General features: G+C 40.8%; 1 protein-coding gene across 5 annotated transcripts in view; it reads right to left on the bottom strand.

The window, feature by feature from the left end:
• DNAI1 (dynein axonemal intermediate chain 1) overlaps positions 1-20115 on the bottom strand; it is a 79259-nt gene that overhangs the window by 53747 nt on the left and 5397 nt on the right. For 2 of the 5 annotated variants that reach the window (XR_014817773.1, XM_084979853.1), the window contains exon 2: positions 17508-17676. The exons of the other annotated variants lie outside the window; for them this stretch is intronic. The gene's annotated coding sequence lies outside the window, so the exon portion shown is untranslated. The remainder of the gene's footprint in view (positions 1-17507; positions 17677-20115) is intronic. 5 annotated transcript variants of the gene reach the window in all.

Consider the following 20115-nt stretch of genomic DNA (forward strand, 5'->3'; position numbering starts at 1 on the left):
AAGTTACATAAATAGATGACCCATCTACTTACTTAAACTTAAGAGTGTGTGAGAGGAGTTCCCATTGCGGCTCAGTGGTAACGAACCCAACTAGAGACCATGAGGATGTGGGTTCTGTCCCTGGCCTTGCTCAGTGGGTTAAGGATCCTGCACTGCTGTGAGCTTTGGTGTAGGTTGCAATGCAGCTCAGATCTGGCGCGTTGCTGTGGCTGTGGTGTAGGCTGGCAGCTCAGCTCCAATTCAACCCTTGGCCTGGGAACTTCTACATGTTGCAGGTGCCACCCTAAAAAGCCAAAAAAAAAAAAAAAAAAAAAAAAAGAGAGAATGAAAAAAGAATTTTAAAAATCAGGAGTTCCTGTCATGGCTCAGTGGTTAACGAACCCGACTAGTATCCATGAGGACGTGGGTTTGATCCCTTGCCTTGCTCAGTGGGTTAAGGATCCCGCATTCCTGTGAGCTGTGGTGTAGGTCAAGGCTCATCTCCAATCCCCTCATGTGGCTGTGGTGTAGGCCAGTAGCTACTGCTTGGATTTGACCCCTAGCCTGGGGACCTCCATATGCCGCTGGTGCGGCCCTGAAAAAGACAAAAAAAAAAAAAAAAAAAATTAGGAAGTTCCCTGTGGCAGGGTGGGTTAAGGATCCCATGTTGCCACAGCTGTGGCCCAGGTTGCAACTGTGGTGTGAGTTGTATCCCTGGCCAGGGAAACTCTACATGCTGTGGGTGTGGCCAAAAAAAAAAAAAAAAAAGAAGAATATTAAAAATCAAGAAAATACAGTTAAAGAAGGTTTGTTTTTGTTTTTTTTCCTATTAATGTAGTGTTAGCACAGAGCTCAGAATGCAAAAAAGGAACATGAACCCAAGTCCATGCCTCCCTGGAAGCCCAGAGGGAAAAAGCCAGCTAACTCTATGGGACCCTTCCCAGACAAGGCTACAGAAGGTAAGGCAGGGTGGAGTTTAAAGTCTGAAGCTCTAGAGGAGTTTCCTGGTGGCTTGGCGGTTAAGAATCCAGCATTGTCATTGCTGTGGCTCTGGTTCGATTCCTAGCTTGGTAATTGGGAATTTCCACATGCCAAGGGTGTGCTGGGTGAGGGGGTAGAAAGACCTGAAGCTCTAGAGTAAGCCTTGGCTGGATTCCTAACTCTACCATGAACTATATGTGCAAAGTATTTAGTATTTAGCCTCTCTCATTTACAAGGTAGAGAAAACTATTAGTGCCCTCCTCAGATTTGCTGTGAGGATAAAATAAAACAGTGCATGAAGAGAACCCTTACTCAGAGCCCAGCACTCAGTAAGCCCTCAAGTAGCAGTGGTGGTGTTACTATTATTCTTTCATGATCTGCTGTGCATGGCAGTTGAGTCCCATTCTGAGGGTATTTATTAAATAGTTGAAAAGTGTATTGTCCAGGTCCCATTAAGTCCTTTATCAGAAAGGAAGGTATAAATCTCAGGTGTCACAGAGAGGGTTGAAAATAAAAATACCTTTCATTTATAAAGCATCTTGTAGTTTACCAAACTCTTTGGCATACATCATTCCTTTTGACCCTTATTCTAATTTTTTGTGGGTGGCTGTTGAATTTTGTCAACTTTTTTTTTCTGAATCTATCATGATGACATATGATTTTTCTCCTCTTTTCTGTTAATGTGAAGAAATACATTGAGTTTTTAATGCTGAGCTAACTTTGTCTTATTGGGATAAACCCCAGTTGGTCTGACATATTATTCTTTTTATATATTGCTGGGGACAGGTTTGCTAATATTTTGTCAGATTTTATGCACTTATGTTCACAATGGATATTGGTCTATCCTTCTCTTGTAATAGCTTTGATTTTGAAATCAGAGTTATGCTGACATCATCAAATAAGTTCGGACTTGTTCCTGTCTCTATTTTCTGTAAGACTTTGTGTTAAGATTGGTCTTATTTATTCATTACATATCTGATAGAATTCATCAGTGAAATCATGTGGCCTGGAGTTTTTTTGTGGAAAAGTTTTAAATTATGAATTCCATTTCTTTATATAGGTATGCAGTCTTCATATTTTCCCTTTCTTTTCGTGTCAAGGTAAACTGTGTTTTTCAAGAAATTTGTCTATTCCATTTAAGCTGTTAAATTTGCCATGAAGGTGTTAATATTTCTTTATTATCCTTTTTAGTATCTGTACAATCTGTAGTGATAGCTCATTTTTCATTCCTGATATTGGCTGTTGTGTTTTCTTTTATCTTGATGAGCCTTGCCATTTTATCAATTTCATCAGTCTTTTCAAAGAACCAACTTATGATTGTTAATTTTCTCTATTGCTCTATTGTTTTTCTCATTGTTTCTATAAAACAATAAGATAAACAAATAAATTAATAGAGCAAATGGAATTTGTTAGATAAATTTTGCTTCTATTATTCTGGATTTAATTTGCTCAGCTTTTTCTATTTTCTTAAGGTAGAAACTTAGAACATTGATTTTAAATCTTTCTTTTCTAAAATGGGCATTTAAAGCTATACCTTTTCATTAAGCACACCTTTAGCATGAGCCCACAATTTGTGATGTTATATTTTCATTACCATCCAATTAAAAATGTTTTCTAATTTCCCTTACACTTTTTTTTTTCATTTAGAAGTGTATCTTTAATTTCTAAATATTTGGGGATTTTAAGGATACTGCTATTTATTTTTAATTTAATTTCATTTTGGTTGAATTATCTGTAGTATGCTGAGATGCTTTCTATCATGGATGGATGTTGAAATCAAATTGAATTAAAATCCGTGATTTTAATTATTAATCTCTTTAAATGTACTGAGACTCATTGTAGGTCCCAGTGTATGATCTTCCTTTTTTTTTAGGGCTGCACCTGAGGCATATGGAAGTTCCCAGGTTAGGGGTTGAATTGGACCTGCAGCTGCCAGCCTACACCACAGCCACAGCAATGGCAGGATCTGAGCTGCATCTGTGACCTACACCACAGCTCACTGCAAGGCCAGGTCCCTGACCCGATGATCGAGGCCAGGGATCAAACCTGCATCCTCATGGATTCTAGTTGGATTCGTTTCCACTGCGCCATGATGGGAACTACTAATGTATTTTTTTGAACATATTGCTGTTCTTAGGTGTAGTGCTCTATAAATATTAATTAGGTCAAGCTGGTTAACAGATCTACATCGTTCAATTACTGAGAAAGGAATGTTAAAATCTCCAGCTATCACTGTATATTTTTCTATTTCTCTCTTTAGCCCTGCCAGTTTTTGATTCATGTATCCTGAAATGCTATTAATAGATACGTAGATAGGTATACATTTGTGATTTTATATCACCTCTCGAATTGACCCTTTATCATTATGAAATATCCCGATTTATCTTTGGACATACTCCTTGTCTTGAAACCTGCTTAGTTCTGATAATACTACAGCTCTGCAGCTTTCTTTTAATGCTTGCTATTTTCATGGTGTATTTCTCTAGTCTTTTATTTTCAAACTTTCTATGACTTTATATTTATTTAAATTCTGTTGCTTATAAGCAGCATAAAGTTGGGTCCTGCTTCTACCCCACCTCACTTGAGAAACTGCCTTTTATTTGAAAGTAGTCTTTATCATATTGCTCTTTCTTTTCTATCTTTCATTTGCTTTTCTTTCTCTGTTCATATTCTGCCTTCTTTCGTGTTGAGTTGTTTAGTGTTTCATTTTATTTTCTCTATTGGCTTTTCAGCTGTGCCTTTTTGTATTACTTTCTGGCGATTGCTCTAAGGTTTACAATATGCATCCTCAACTTGCCATAGTCTACTAAGAACAAATACCACTTCATATTTCACAGTGTAATAATCTTAAAACATCTTAATTCCATTTACCATCATAACTTCATCCTTTGCCCTATTACTGTCACATACTTTATTTACATTATAAGCACCACCTTACAATAGTACTGTTTTTGCTTTAAACAATTATCTGCCTTTTGGAGAAAATTATTCGAAACAAAAAAAATCTAGTCTTTTATTTTTAGCAATTTATTTACAATCACCAGTACTTTTTGGTCCGTCCCATAGATAGAGCTTCCATCAGTTATTATTTTCCTTCAGCCTAAAGAATTTCCCTCCATACTTCTTATAATGAAGTTCTGCTGATGACAAATTTTGTCAGCTTTAGTTTATCTGGAAATGTATTTCTTTAACCCTTCCTTTTTTTTTTTTAGGGCCATACTTGGAATTTCCTGTGGAAGTTCCCAGGCTAGAGGTCAAATCAGAGCTGTAGCTTCTGACCTACGCCACAGTCACAGCAATGCAGGATCTGAGCTGTGTTTTTGACCTACAGCACAGCTCACAGCAACACCCTATCCTTAACCCACGGAGTGAGGCCAGGGATCAAACCTGCGTCCTCATGGTTACTAGTCAAATTCATTTCTGCTGAGTGACCACAGGAACTCCTAATCCCTTTTTTTTTTTTTTTTTTTTGGTTGGTCTTTTTGTCTTTTTAGGGCTGCACCCACGGCATATGGAGGTTCCCAGGTTAGGGGTCTAATCAGAGCTGTAACTGCCAGCCTACACCACAGCCACAGCAACGCCAAATCCAAGCTGCATCTGCAACCTACACCACAGCTCACAACAACGCTGGATCCTTAACCCACTGAGCAAGGCCTGCAACCTGATGGTTCCTAGTTGGATTCGTTTCAGCTGTGCCACTATGGGAACTCCCTAGCCCTTTTTTAAAAAATTAATTTATTTATTCTTCCACTGTGCAGCATGGGGGCCAAGATACACTTACATGTATACATTTTTTTCCACCATTTGTTCTGTTACAATATAAGTATCTAGACATAGTTCTCAATGCTACTCAGCATGATCTCATTGTAAATCCATTCCAAGTTGTATCTGATAACCCCAAGCTCCCGATCCCTCCCACTCCCTCCCTCTCCCCCCGGGTGGCCACAAGTCTATTCCCCAGGTCCATGATTTTCTCTTCTGTGGAAAGGTTCATTTGTGCTGGATATTAGATTGCAGTTATAAATGAAATCATACGGTATTTGTCTTTGTCTTTCTGACTCATTTCACTCAGTATGAGAGTCTCTAGTTCCACCCATGTTGCTATAAATGGTATTATGTTGTTCTTTTTTATGGCTGAGTAGTATTCCATTGTGTATATATACCACATCTTCTGAATCCAATCATCTGTTGATGGACATTTAGGTTGTTTCCATGTCTTGGCTATTGTGAATAGTGCTGCAATGAACATGCAGGTGCATGTGTCTTTTTTAAGTAGAGTTTTGTCTGGATATATGCCCAAGAGTGGGATTGTGGGGTCATATGGAAGTTCTATGTATAGATTTCTAAGGTATCTCCAAACTGTTCTCCATAGTGGCTGTACCAGTTTCCATTCCCACCAACAGTGCAGGAGGGTTCCCTTTTCTCCACAACCCCTCCAGCACTTGTTATTTGTGGACTTATTAATGATGGCCATTCTGACTGGTGTGAGGTGGTATCTCATGGTAATTTTGATTTGCATTTCTCTTATAATCAGCAATGTTGAGCATTTTCTCATGTGTTTGCTGGCCATCTGTATATCTTCTTTGGAGAAATGTCTATTCAGGTCTTTTGCCCATTTTTCCATTGATTGATTGGCTTTTTTGCTGTTGGGTTGTATAAGTTGTTTATATATTCTAGAGATTAAGCCCTTGTCGGTTGCATCGTTTGAAACTATTTTCTCCCATTCTGAAAGTTGTCTTTTTGTTTTCTTTTTGGTTTCCTTTGCTGTGCAAAGGCTTTTCAGTTTGATTAGGTCCCATTGGTTTATTTTTGCTCTTATTTCTGTTGCTTTGGGAGACTGATCTGAGAAAATATTCATGATGTTGATGTCAGAGAGTGTTTTGTTTTGTTCTCTTCGAGGAGTTTGATGGTGTCCTGTCGTATATTTAAGTCTTCCAGCCATTTGGAGTTTATTTTTGTGCATGGTGTGAGGGTGTGTTCTAGTTTCATTGCTTTGCATGCAGCTGTCCAGGTTTCCCAGCAATGCTTGCTGAATAGACTTTCTTTTTCCCATTTTATGTTCTTGCCTCCCTTGTCAAAGATTAATTGACCATAGGTGTCAGGGTTTATTTCCGGATTCTCTATTCTGTTCCATTGGTCTGTCTGTCTGTTTTGATACCAGTACCACATTGTTTTGATGACTGTGGCTTTGTAATAGTGCTTGAAGTCTGGGAGAGTTATTTCCCCTGCTTGGTTTTTGTTTCTCAGTATTGCTTTGGCAATTCTGGGTCTTTTGTGGTTCCATATAAATGTTTGGATTGTTTGTTCTAGTTCTGTGAAAAATGTCATGGGTTATTTGATAGGGATTGCATTGAATCTGTAGATTGCTTTGCCTAGCCCTTTTTTTTTTGAAGGATATTTTTGTTGGATATAGAATTCTGGCTTGACAGTAATTGTCTTCAGTGCATTAACATTCCTTTGTCTTCTGACTTGTTTACAACAGGTCAGCCATGATCATATTATTCCACTCCATGCATTGTATCATTTTTCTCTGACTACTTTCAATATTTTATTTTTATCTTTGGCTTTCAGCATTTTGACTGCAAGGGACCTAAGTGTGGTTTTCTTTGTATTTATCTTGCTTGGGGCTCACTGAGCTTCTGATAGTACCAAATGTTTTCCACGAAATTTAAGAAATTTTTGACTATTATTTCTTCAACCATTTTCCCTCTTCCTCTCTTTCTGGGATTCCAACTACTTACCTGTTTCAAATACATATATGACATATTCCCACAGGTCACTAGGCTTTTTGTTTGTTTGTTTTTTAATCTTGTTTTTCTGGTTTTTTTGTTTTGTTTTGTTTTTTGTCTTTTTAGAGCTGCACCCACAGCATATGGAAGTTCTCAGGCTAGGGGTTGAACTGGAGCCACACCACAGCCACAGCAATGCCAGATCTGAGCCACGTCTACACCACAGCTTATAGCAGTGGATCCTTAACCCACTGAGCGAGGCCAGGGATCAAATCTGCATCCTCGTGGATACTATTGGGTTCATTACTGCTGAGCCACAATGGGAACTCCTCTCTTTCTTTTAGATTGGATCATTTCAGTGGATCCATCTACATGCTTGCTACTAGGTCCATCCAATAAATTTTGTTTCTGATATTTATTTTTCTATTGTTTCTATGTTTTTGCTTAGATTCCCCATCTGTCAAGTCAAAATTTTCTTTAATTTCATAAATATATTTATAACAACTGCTTTAAAGTCATTGTCTGCTAATTCCAACACTGGGTTATCTCACTGGTATCACTGTGCTCTCCTTTGGGTATCTCTCCGTGAGTGAGCCAAGATCAAGAAATTGACCCAAGGCAGAAATTAAGGATACATATGTGACTCTTGTTGGGTGTTTTCCTTCCCTCAGGAGTCACTGTCCTGAGGAGTTGCTTAAAACAGTTGCTTTGTATATTGCATCCAGGATTACAGTTGTTTGTAGTGGGATGGCAAATCCAGTATGAACTGCTCCATCATGGCCAGAATATAAATCTCCTCTACCAAAGTCTTTAAAAGTTACTCATAAAGTGTGATGCATTTTATTTTATTTTATTTTTTAACCACATCCAACAATATTTTATTTTTTTATTTATTATTTTTTTCCATTTTTTTATTACTCAAATGAATTTATTACATCTGTAGTTGTATAATGATCATAACAATCTGATTTCACAGGATTTCCATCCCACAGCCCAGGCACATCTCCCCACCCCCCAAACTGTCTCCTCCGGAGACCATAAGTTTTTCAGTGTCTGTGAGTCAGCATCTGTTCTGCAAAGAAGTTCCGTTTGTCCTTTTTTCAGATTCCACATGTCAGTGAAAGCATTTGATGTTGGTGTCTCATTGCATGGCTGACTTCACTTAGCATGATAGTTTCTAGGTCCATCCATGTTGCAAAAAATGCTGGTATTTTGCTCTTTTTAATGGCTGAGTAATATTCCATTGTGTATATGTACCACATATTCTGGATCCACTCCTCTGTCGATGGTTGTTTCCATGTCTTGGCTATTGTAAATAGTGCTGCAATGAACATCAGAGTACATGTGTCTTTTCGAGTCATGGTTTTCTCTGGATAGATGCACAGGAGTGGGATTGCTAGATCAAATGGTAGTTCTATTTTTAGTTTTCTGAGGAATCTCCATACTGCTTTCCACAGTGGTTGTACCAATTTACAATCCCACCAACAGTGTACTAGTGTTCCTTTTTCTCCACCCCCTCTCCAGCACTCGTTGTTTGTAGACTTTTTGATGATGGCCATTCTGACAGGTGTAAGGTACCTCATAGTGGTTTTGATTTGCATTTCTCTAATGATAAGTAATGTTGAACATCTTTTCATGTGTTTCTCAGCCATCTGTATGTCTTCTTTGGAGAATTGTCTGTTTAGATCTTCCGCCCATTTTTTGATGGGGTTGTTTGTTTTTTTGGTATGGAGCTGTAGAAGTTGTTTATAAATTTTGGAGATTAATCCCTTGTCAGTCGATTCACTTGCAAAGATTTTCTCCCATTCTGTGGGTTGTCTTTTTGTGTTGTTTAGGGTTTCCTTTGCTGTGCAGAAACTTTGAAGTTTGATTAAGTCCCACTTGTTTATTTTTGTTTTTATTGTCAATACTCTAAGAGGTGGATCTGAGAAGATGGTGCTGTCATTTATGTCAGAGAGTGTTTGGCCTGTGTTTTCCTCTAGGAGTTTGATAGTGTCTGGTCTTATATCCAGGTCTTTAATCCATTTGGAGTTTATTTTTGTGTATGGTGTTAGGGAGTGTTCTAATTTCATTCTTTTCCATGTGGCTGTCCAGTTTTCCCAGCACCACTTATTGAACAAGCTGTCCTTTCTCCATTGTATAGTCTTGCTTCCTTTGTCATAGGTTAGTTGGCTGTAGGTGCATGGGTTTAATTCTGGGCTTTCTATCCTGTTCCACTGATCTATATTTCTGTCTTTGTGCCAGTACCATGCAGTTTTGATGACTGTTGCTTTGTAGTATAGTCTGAGGTCAGGGAGCCTGATTCCTCCAGCTCCATTTTTCTTTTTAAGGATGTTTTTGGCTATTCTGGGTCTTTTGTGCTTCCAAACAAACTTTAAAATATTTTGTTCAAGTTCTGTGAATAATGTCCTTGGTAATTTGATAGGGATTGCATTGAATCTGTAGATTGCCTTAGGTAGTATAGTCATTTTGATAATATTGACTCTTCCAATCCACGAGCATGGTATATCTTTCCATCTATTTGTGTCATCTTTGATTTCTTTCATCAGTGGCTTGTAGTTTTCAGAGTATAGGTCTTTTGTTTCTTTAGTTAAGTTTACTCCTAGGTATTTTATTCTTTTGGATGCGATGGTAAACAGGATTGCTTCCCTAATTTCCTTTTCTGCTTTTTCATTGTTAGTATATAGAAATGCTGTCAATTTCTATGTACTGATTTTGTATCCTGCGACTTTGCCAAATTCGTGGATGAGCTCTAACAGTTTCCTGGTAGAGTCTTTAGGATTCTCTAGGTACAGTATCATGTCATCTGCAAATAGTGATAGTTTTACTTCTTCCTTTCCAATTTGGATTCCTTTTATTTCTTTTACTTCTCTGATTACTGTAGCTAGGACATCCAGAACTATGTTGAAGAGTAGTGGCGAGAGGGGACATCCTTGTCTTGTTCCTGATCTCAGTGGGAATTCTTTCAGCTTTTCACCATTAAGAATGATGTTCGCTGTGGGTTTGTCGTATATGGCCTTTATCATGTTGAGGTAGGTTCCTGTTATGCCCACTTTCTGAAGGGTTTTTATCAGAAATGGGTGTTGGATTTTGTCAAAGGCTTTTTCCATGTCTATTGAGAGGATCATATGGTTTTTATTCTTCAGTTTGTTAATGTGGTGTATCACACTAATGGATTTGCGGATATTGAAGAGCCCTTACATCCCTGGGATAAATCGCACTTGATCATGATGTACAATCCTTTTAATGTCGTGTTGGATGCGGTTTGCTAGTATTTTGTTGAGGATTTTTGCATCGATGTTCATCAGTGAAATTGGCCTATAGTTTTCTTTTTTTGTGGAGTCTTTGTTTGGTTTTGGTACCAGGGTGATGGTGGCCTCACAGAATGAGTTTGGGAGTTTCCCTTCCTCTGCAATTTTTTGAAATAGTTTCAGAAGGAGAGGTGTTAGCTCTTCTCTAAATGTTTGATAGAATTCGCCTGTGAAGCCATCTGGTCCTGGACTTTTGTTTGTTGGAAGTTTTTTTTTTCCCCACTGTACAGCAAGGGGATCAAGTTATCCTTACATGTATACATTACAATTACATTTTTTCCCCCTCCTTTGTTCTGTTGCAACATGAGTATCTAGACAAAGTTCTCAATGCTACTCAGCAGGATCTCCTTATATGTTGGAAGTTTTTAAATCACAGTTTCAATTTCAGTTCTTGTGATGGGTCCATTCATCTATTTCATCTTGGTTTAGTCTTGGAAGATTGTACTTTTCTAAGAATTTGTCCATTTCTTCTAGGTTTTCCATTTTATTGGTATATAGTTGCATATAGTAGTCTCTTATGATCCTTTGTATTTCTGTGATGTCCATTGTTACTTCTCCTTTTTCATTTCTAATTTTATTGATTTGAGTCCTCTCTTTTTTTCTTCATAAGTCTGGCTAGGGGTTTATCAATTTTTTGGATCTTTTCAAAGAACCAGCTTTTCATTTCATTGATCTTTTCTATGGTTTTTTTGTTTCTATTTCATTGATTTCTGCTCTGATCTTTATGATTTCTTTCCTTCTGCTAACTTTAGGTCTTGTCTGTTCTTCTCTCTCGAGGTGCTTTAGATGTAAAGTTAGCTTGTTTATTTGGGCTTTTTCTTGTTTCCTGAGGTGGGCTTGTATTGCTATAAACTTTCCTCTTAGAATGGCTTTTGCTGCATCCCATGGGTTTTGGAGTGTCGTATCTTCATTGTCATTTGTTTCTAGGTATTTTTTAATTTCCTCTTTGATTTCTTCAGTGATCCATTGGTTGTTTAGTAGCATGTTGTTGAGTCTCCACGTGTTTGTGTTTTTTGCAGTTTTTTTCTTGTTGTTGATTTCCAGTCATTTAGCGTTGTGGTCGGAAAAGATGCTTGATATGATTTCAATTTTCTTAAAGTTACTGAGGTTGGATTTGTAGCCCAGGATATGATCAATCTTAGAGAATGTTCCATGTGCACTTGAGAAGAATGTGTATTCCATTGCTTTTATATGAAATGACCTATAAATATCTATTAAGTCCATCTGGTTTAATGCTTCATTCAGGGCCTGTGTTTCCTTATTGATTTTCTGTCTGGTTGATCTGTCCATTGCTGTAAGTGGGGTGTTAAAGTCCCCCACTATGATTGTGTTATTGTCGATTTCTCCTTTTAAGGTTGTTAGCAGTTGCCTTATGTATGGTGGTGAACCTGTGTTGGGTATGTAGATATTTAAAATTGTTATATCTTCTTCTTGGATTGATCCTTTGATCATTATGTAATGACCTTCTTTGTCCCTTAAAATATTTTTCATTTTAAAGTCTATTTTGTCTTATATGAGTATTGCTACTCCAGCTTTCTTTTGATCCCCATTTGTATGAAATATTTTCTTCCATCCTCTCACTTTCAATTTGTATGTGTCCCTAGAAGTGAAGTGGGTCTCTTGATGACAGCATATATATGGGTCTTTTTCTTGTTTTTGTATCCATTCAGCCAGTGTATGTCTTTTGGTTGGGGCTTTTAGTCCATTAACATTTGAGGTAATTATTGATATGCATGTTCTTATTGCCATTTTATTAATTACTTTGGATTTCTTTTTGCTGCTCTTTTTTCTTTCCTCCTTCTCTTGCTGTTTTCTGCCTAGAGAAGTTCCTTTAGTATTTGTTGTAAGACTGGTTTAGTGTTGCTGAATTCTCTCAGCTTTTGCTTATCTGAGAAGGTTTTGATTTCTCCTTCAAATCTGAATGAGAGCCTTGCTGGGTAGAGTAATCTTGGTTGGAGGTTTTTTCCTTTCATCACATTGAGTATATCATGCCACTCCCTTCTGGCCTGCAGAGTTTCTGCTGAAAAATCTGCCGATATAACCTTATTGGCGTTCCCTTGTATGTTACTTGTTTCTTTTCCCTAGCTGCTTTCAAGATTTTCTCTTTGTCTTTAATTTTGGTCAGTTTGATTAGTATGCGTCTTGGGGTGTTCCTCCTTGGGTTTATTTCATATGGTACTCGTGCTTTCTGTATTTGAGTGAGTGATTCCTTCCCCATGTTAGGGAAGTTTTTGGCTATTATCTCTTGGAATTTTTTTTCTGTCTCCTCTCTCTCTTCTCCTTCTGGCACCCCTATAATACGGATGTTGGTGCATTTCACGTTGTCCCAGAGTTCTTTGAGACTCTCTTCATTTGTTTTCAATCTTTTTTCTCTTTTCTGTTCTGCATCCATAATTTCCACTAATCTGTCCTCCACCTCGCTTATTTGTTCTTCTGCCTCCTGTATTCTGCTGTTAGCTGCTTCTACTGTATTTTGTATCTCTTCTTGTTTAAGTTTTATATCTTGGACCTCTTTGGTCAGTGTTTCTTGTAAGTTGTCCATCTTTGCCTCCAGTTTATTTCCAATGTCTTGCATCATCTTCAGCATCAACAGTCTAAAGTCTTTTTCCTGGAGGCTGAGAATCTCCTCCTTGCTTAGCTGATTTTCTGGGGTTTTTCCTTTCTCCCTCATCTGAGTTATAGTCCTCTGTCTTTTCATTTTTATAGGTTTTTGGTGTGGTGACCTTCTTACAGATAATAGAGTTGTAGCCTCTCTTACTTCTGATGTCTGCCCCCCTGTGGCTAAAGTCAGTATGGGGGCTTGGTGTAGGCTTCCTGATGGGAGGGGCTGATGCCTGCCCCCTGGTAGGAGGAGCCGATTCGCATCACTCTGGTGGGTGGGGCTTAGTCTCTGGATGGGATTAGAGGCAGCTGTGTGCCTGAGGGGTCTTTAGGTAGCCTGTTTACTGAGGGGTGGGGCTGTGATCCCACCTGGGTTGTTGTTTGCCCTGGGGCTTCTCAGCAGCTGACTGATTGGTGGGGCCAGATTTTCCCAAAATGGCCACCTGCAGAGAAAGGCACTGCTGCTGGATATTCCCGAGAGCTTTGCTTTCAATGTCCTTCCCTCACAACAAGCCACGTTCACCCTGTTTTCCCAGGATGTCCTCCAAGAACTGCGGTCAGGTTTGACACAGATTACCTTGGAGACTTTGCTTTGCCCTGGGACTCAGTGCCCATGAAAGTCTGTGTGAGCCTTTTAAGAAAGGGGTTTCCGTTTCTCCCAGTCCTGCGGAGTTCTTGCGCACAAGCCCCACTGGCCTTCAATGCCAGATGCTCCAGGGGCTCTTTCTCCCTGTGCCAGATCCCCACATGTGAGAGTTTGATGTGTGGCTCAGAACTCTCACTCCTGTAGGTGAGTCTAGTTTCCAGTCTGTGGAGCTTCCCACCCAGGAGGTATGGGGTTGTTTATATCGCAAAATCATCCCTCCTACCTTTTGATGTGGCCTCTTTTTCTTCTGGAGTAGGGTATCTTTTTTAAGGTTTCCGGTCCATTTTGGTGAAGAGTGCTCAGTCTTTAGTTGTGAATTTTGTTGTTTTTAGGAGAGAAGTTGAGCTCCAGTCCTTCTATTCCACCATCTTAATCCCATCCTCAGTGTGATGCATTTTAAAATTCATTGCAGAAACATGCTATTTAAAAAAACAAAACAGGGAGTTCCCGTCGTGGCGCAGTGGTTAATGAATCCGACTAGGAACCATGAAGTTGCGGGTTCGGTCCCTGCCCTTGCTCAGTGGGTTAAGGATCCCGTGTTGCCGTGAGCTGTGGTGTAGGTTGAAGATGCAGCTCGGATCCCGCATTGCTGTGGCTCTGGCATAGGCTGGCAGCTACAGCTCCGATTAGATCCCTAGCCTGGGAACCTCCATATGTCACAGGAGTGGCCCAAGAAATAGCAAAAAGACAAAAAAAAAAAAAAAAAGAAAACAAAAAAAACTTGGAGTTCTCATCATGACTCAGTGGTTGACAAACCCAATTAATATCCATGAGGATGCGGGTTTGATCCCTGGCCTTACTCAGTGGGTTAAGGATCTGGCGTTGCTGTGAGCTGTGGTGTAGATTGAAGACGCGGCTTGGATCTGGCATTGCTGTGGCTGTGGCAAAAGCCAGCAGCTACAGCTCCAATTTGACCCCTAGAAAGACATATCAGAAGCAGTGGAGAGGTTACTTTGGAGTAAAGCAAGTGATACCTTACTTCACATGAGAGGAGCCAAGGAAAGACCATAACTCCTTCTAAGGGAAATTGCCTTGCTCACAGCTTTGGCTGCTTAGAGTCATGGAATCTTGTCCCTCCCTGATCACAGCCTAGCATGAACAGGTAAGCTAGGGATAATCACATTTCTCCTCTATGGGTTTGAACTGGGACTACAGAGACAACTAGTGGATGGATGGAGATGTTGGTGGAGAGGCTTGTGAGACAGAAGAGGCCATAGTGGTCATGATGAGCTGAAAACACACTAAGTAATGAGGGACCAGAAACCATAGAAAAGTTGGCTGGTTGGGAAATGAAAATAGGGAATGAGATATAATTGCTAAGAAAAGTAGAAAGACCATGAGCGATATGGAGAAAGTAATTAGTACCTAGATCTGTTTCAGAACCAATAGTTTTCCAGTTCTAGGCTATTTCTGTATTTATAACACCCACCCACAAACCAGTTCACCCCCTTTTACTTGAAGTAACCTGAGCAAGCCTCTGTTCTTTGCAACTTACAGAGCTCAGCTAAAATATAGGTACCTTAAAGTTTTCCAAGTTCATAAAGGGAAGAGAAGTAGGAAAGACTTGGCATTCCAGGCAGATGGGACAAAATCATAACAAACATACAGAGGCCTGGAACCAAGTGTCTGTCCAGGGATTAGCAGATTTGTTTTATCCATTTACATTCCAGTTTGTTCCAAAGCAAGATTTGAGACTGAATGTATGACACATGGAAAAAAATAAATGAGAAAATGGATGCGAGGTAAAAACTAAAGCAGGAAAATAAGCTTAACATCAGGAGTAGGGTCTATACATAATTAACAGAATTAGGTGCTTTGCAACAACAAAGCCATGAGCTGGAGTTCCCATAGGGGCTCAGCAGAAAGGAATGTGACTAGTATCCATGAGGACTCACGTTTGACTCCTGGCTTCACTTAGTAGGTTAAGGATCCGACGTTGCCATGTGCTGTGGGGTTGGTCACAGACGCAGCTCTGATCTTGAGTTGCTGTGGCTGTGACATAGGCTGGTGGCTACAGCTCTGATTCGACCCTTAGCCTGGCAACTTCTATATGCTGTGGTTACGGCCCTCAAAAGACAAAAAAAAAAAAAAGAAGAAGCAGCAGAAGCCGTGAGCTGCTTCTTTGGCAGGCCCAGAGAAAAGTTAGGGTTCTGAATATTGCAATGCACACCTTTCCATCTATCACTTATTTACTCATCAACTAATTCATTCAGTTATTATTTATTCATTCAGTATTTATTAAGCATCTACTATGTACCAAAAGCTAAGATGACAGCTAAAGAAGAAAAAAGTTTCAGTTGGTCTTACTCCAAGGGTTCTTAAATCTAAGAAGAGAGATAAATGAGAGACATAAACCCACCACGTGAAGCAGTGAAACCAAAGTTTGATCAACAGCCATGTTCTTGGCTTGCTTCTTCCATACAACTCCGTCTCTGCATTTGCAAAGATTGAACACTCCATACCAATTCCCAACTGGCAGAAAACAGTTTCATATGGTTTGCTCACAGCTGGAGAACCCAAGCTGCTCTTCAGCCTCAGCTTGCATGCTGTAAATCCCAAGGATGAGCACCAGACACCCCTGGCATTATTAATGGCGTACCTGGCGTGTGCTGAGGGCTAATGATGCACTAGGCTCCATGGTAAGCAGGGGAGGAGACCAACGTCTGGCCTCACAGCTGTTTGGTAATTTGATAATGGTGCATGACAAACTTCAGACCATAACTCTGAAAATAGCATGAGTGTAATCATAACAAAATCGAACAGCCAATGGCAGGATTTGTTTTCTAGTTATCACTTCCAGAAGGAAATCTGTGACACCACTAGAGGAAGAGAAGAGAAAACTCTCTCAACTTCCTGTTACTAGGCCTCTAAATTATCATCACCTGCATCTGTCCCTGCCTCCCTTCCCCTCTTCCGTTACAGTGTGTTCCACCTCTTGTCCACAACTGACCCACTCCCACCTCCTCAGACACTTTGGCTCTAGTCTTCATTTTATCTCCTTCGTCTTCCACTTCTCTATCTATGCAGGCAAATGCTCCTCCCCTTGGCCTTTAATATGTTCGCATCTTAAAAAGAAAAAAACAGGGAGCTCCCATTGTGGCTCAGCTGAAACGAACCCAACTAGCATTCGTGAGGATGTGGGTTTGATCCCTGGCCTGGCTCAGTGGGTTAAGGATCTAGCGTTACTGGGGCTGTGGTGTAGGCCAGCAGCTGCAGCTCCAGTTCATCCTCTAGCCTGGGAACTTCCATGTGCCACAAGTGTAGCCCTAAAAAGCAAAAAACAAAGAGAAAAAGAAAAAACAAACAAAAAACCCAATAACATATTCAAGTCATACTTTAAAGAAAAAAAAAGAAAGAAAAATCCTGTCTACATGGCCTTTACTCCTTTCTTAGCTCAATCCAGTCTGGTTTTTTTTTTTTTTTTTTGTCTCTTTGCTATTTCTTTGGGCCGCTCCCGCGGCACATGGAGGCTCCCAGGCTAGGGGTCGAATCGGAGCTGTAGCCACTGGCCTACACCAGAGCCACAGCAACTCGGGATCCAAGCCGCGTCTGCAACCTACACCACAGCTCACGGCAACGCTGGATCGTCAACCCACTGAGCAAGGGCAGGGACCAAACCCGCAAGCTCATGGTTCCTAGTTGGATTCGCCAACCACTGCGCCACGACAAGAACTCCCCAGTCTGGTTTTTAATCTCTGAAATTGTTCTTTCCAAGGTTCCCCAATAATTTCTTTTTTCTTTTTCTTTCTTTTTTTGTCTTTTTGTCTTTTCTAGGGCCGCACCTGCAGCACATGGAGGTTCCCAGGCTAGGGGTCGAATCAGAGCTGTAGCCACCGGCCTACGCCACAGCCACAGCAACGCAGGATCTGAGCCGTGTCTGCTACCTACACCACAGCTCAGGGCAACACCAGATCCTTAACCCACTGAGCAAGGCCAGGGATCGAACCCGCAACCTCATGGTTCCTAGTCGGGTTCGCTAACCACCAAGCCATAATGGGAACTCCCTGATTTCTTAATTATTAAATGGCTGTGTCTAGTTCTTCATTAACAAATGCAATACGACTGGCCACATAACCTATAAACACTTTAAACTCGCTATAAACACACTCCTCCCCAGAAGACATTATTCTTCCTTGTAATCTTCTAACCTGGTCAGTGCTGCTTCTCCCACATGTTAGACTCTTGTCCATACTTTAAATCATGGTGTTCCTCCTAGAAATCTTCCCAGATTCCCCCAGAATTAGTGTTAGGATCTCCTACCACGTGTTTTCATAGCACTGGATGCTACTGCCCCAACCGCACTCCAGCATTTGTTCCATAATCATTCACTGAGAGCTTCCAGCTTCCAATGGCCACTGGTTCAGGAGCTGACAATACCGATGTGAGCAAAAACGCCCACAGGTCCTGCTCTCAAGGAGCTCATAGTCTACTGGGAGAGACAAACAATAATCAAATAATTGCACAAACAAGTGAATCATTACAGACTGGGATGCATGCTGTGGGTGAAAGGATCAAGAGCAATGAGACCACATAATAGCAGAAACTTAACTCTCTCTTCATGAAACGGGCAGGAGTGTTAAGGCAGTTGTGGGGATTGAGGTTTGGCTTGGAATCTTTTTTTTTTTTTTTCTTTTTAGGGCCGTACCCATAGCATATGGAGGTTCACAGGCTAGGGGTCTAATTGGAACTACAGCTGCTGGCCTATGCCACAGCCACAGCCACAGCAACATGGGATCCAAGCTGTGTCTGCGGCCTCCACCACAGGTCACGGCAATGCCAGATCCTTAACCCCTGAGCGATGCCAGGGATTGAACCCGCAACCTCATGGTTCCTAGTCAGATTCATTTCCACTGCACCAGGACAGGACTCCTGGCCCAGAATCTTAAGAGTGAGCACATGTGTGAGGGAAGGCATGAAGAGTGTTCCAGAAAGAAGGGACAACGCGTAGAACTGAAGGATTGCAGTAACAGGGGGAGAGTGGTACAAGTTAAGTCTTAGAGACCCAAGCAGCCCTCAGCTCATGCAAGCTCCTGGGGGTTATTTAAAAATTTGGTCCCTCTTCTAAGAGCAACAGGAGGTCACTGAAGGGTTCTGAGTGGGGGATGACATAACCAGATTGACAGTTTGAAAAGAGATCCCTTGATCCAGTGTAGAGAATGGATTGGAAGGGATACGAGTGGATGAGGGGGATATAGTTACAAGGCTTTTACAGCGCTCTTCTGAAAGATGAGTGTAGGCTGAGCTAGGGAGGTGGCAGTGAGTATGAGAAAAGTGGCCTGATTTAAGAAATATTTAGAAAGTAAAGGGCTTGAGGAAGATAAGAGGATGAGGATGTTAACGATGTGAGGATGACACCGAGGAAGAGGGTCACAAGAGTGAGCATCTTACTTTGGATGTGCAGATAGGTACCACCTTCGCTTAGATTCTGCTCACCTCCTCCTGTCCTTTCTTCTGTGGATCCAAGGCCCGGTCATCAGCCTCAAAATCTCTGAATATCTAAGAATCTTGTCTGGCCTTGCACCCATTCTTTTTTGTTTGTTTGTCTTTTTAGGGCCACATTTGTGGCATATGGAAGTTTCCCAGGCTAGGGGTCTAATCCGAGCTGTAGCCGCCAGCCTATGCCACATCCAAAGCAACACCAGATCTGAGCCACATCTGCGACCTACGACACAGCTCATGGCAACGCCAGATCCTTAACCCACTGATTGAGGCCAGGAATCGAACCCACAACCCCATGTTTCCTAGTCAGATTCATTTCCGTTGTGCCATGATGGGAACTCCATTCTTTTTTTTTTTTTTTTTTTTTTTTTTTTTTGTCTTTTTAGGGCTGCACCTGCCTTATAGGGAAGTTCCCAGGCTAGAGGTTGAAATGGAGCTGCAGCTGCTGGCCTATACCACAGCCACAACAATGTGGGATCTGCCACGTCTGCGACCCACACCACAGCTCACAGCAGCGCCAGATCCTTAACCCACTGAGCAAGGCCAGGGATCGAACCCGAATCCTCATGGATACTAGTCGGGTTTGTAACCTGCTGAGCCACAGCAGGAACTCTGCACCCATTTCTTGCCCACTCACCCCTACCCTAGTCACACATCATCAAGATTGATGTCTCTAAAAGCATTGTCCCAGAGGGGCCTCTGAGGAGATCACAAAATGATCCAAAAATACAAGTCTTTTCTTTGGCTCCTACAGGCAAATGATGCAAAAATTCTACACTTTGATTTTTTTTTATGGTAACTGAATTATAAAGGAGTACTAAGACTTGTTAGTCATAAACTAAAATTAGCTTTTAACTGGAGTTCACAGAAGACTCTAATTCAGTTCTCTACTAAGAAGTCTGGCCGCCAGGCAATGTTTGGCAACGATGCAAGGCTCATCTTGCCCATATGCAATGCAGCCAGTTGGAATTCTCAAAATTTTCAGGAAGGACACTTTGTTATTGGGGTATTACCAGTGATGTTTTGAGCTGGTCGTGGTTTATGGTGCTTGACGTTCATGCATTTTAATTACAAATTATGATTGGTGAAGCTTCATCATGATCGACTTAATATGCCGTGGTGATTTGATTAACCCTCTGGAGTAGAAGGATAACAGTCTGTGACCTTAGTTCCTGTCACTTTCCTCCTCCCTTCCTTGCTGATCCAGAACATGTGGAAGCAGGCTCCCATCTCAGGAACTTGACGCTTGCTCTGCCCTCTGTCTGGCTTGTCTTCCCCCCAAGATATCACATAACTAATGCTTTCACTTCCTTCAGGTCTTTCTCAAATGTCACCTTTGGGAGGCCTTCCCTGATGGCTATATTTAAATCATAATCTCCTGGTTCCCTGAACTTCCTAGTCCATTTCCCTGCTTTATTTTTCTTTATTA

The sequence above is a fragment of the Sus scrofa genome, chromosome 10 (genome assembly GCF_054392235.1).
Source record: "Sus scrofa isolate SSC_HxYL_T2T_F1_AM1 chromosome 10, Sscrofa_HxYL_maternal_Yorkshire_Landrace_v2.0, whole genome shotgun sequence".
NCBI classification, from domain to species: domain Eukaryota; kingdom Metazoa; phylum Chordata; class Mammalia; order Artiodactyla; family Suidae; genus Sus; species Sus scrofa.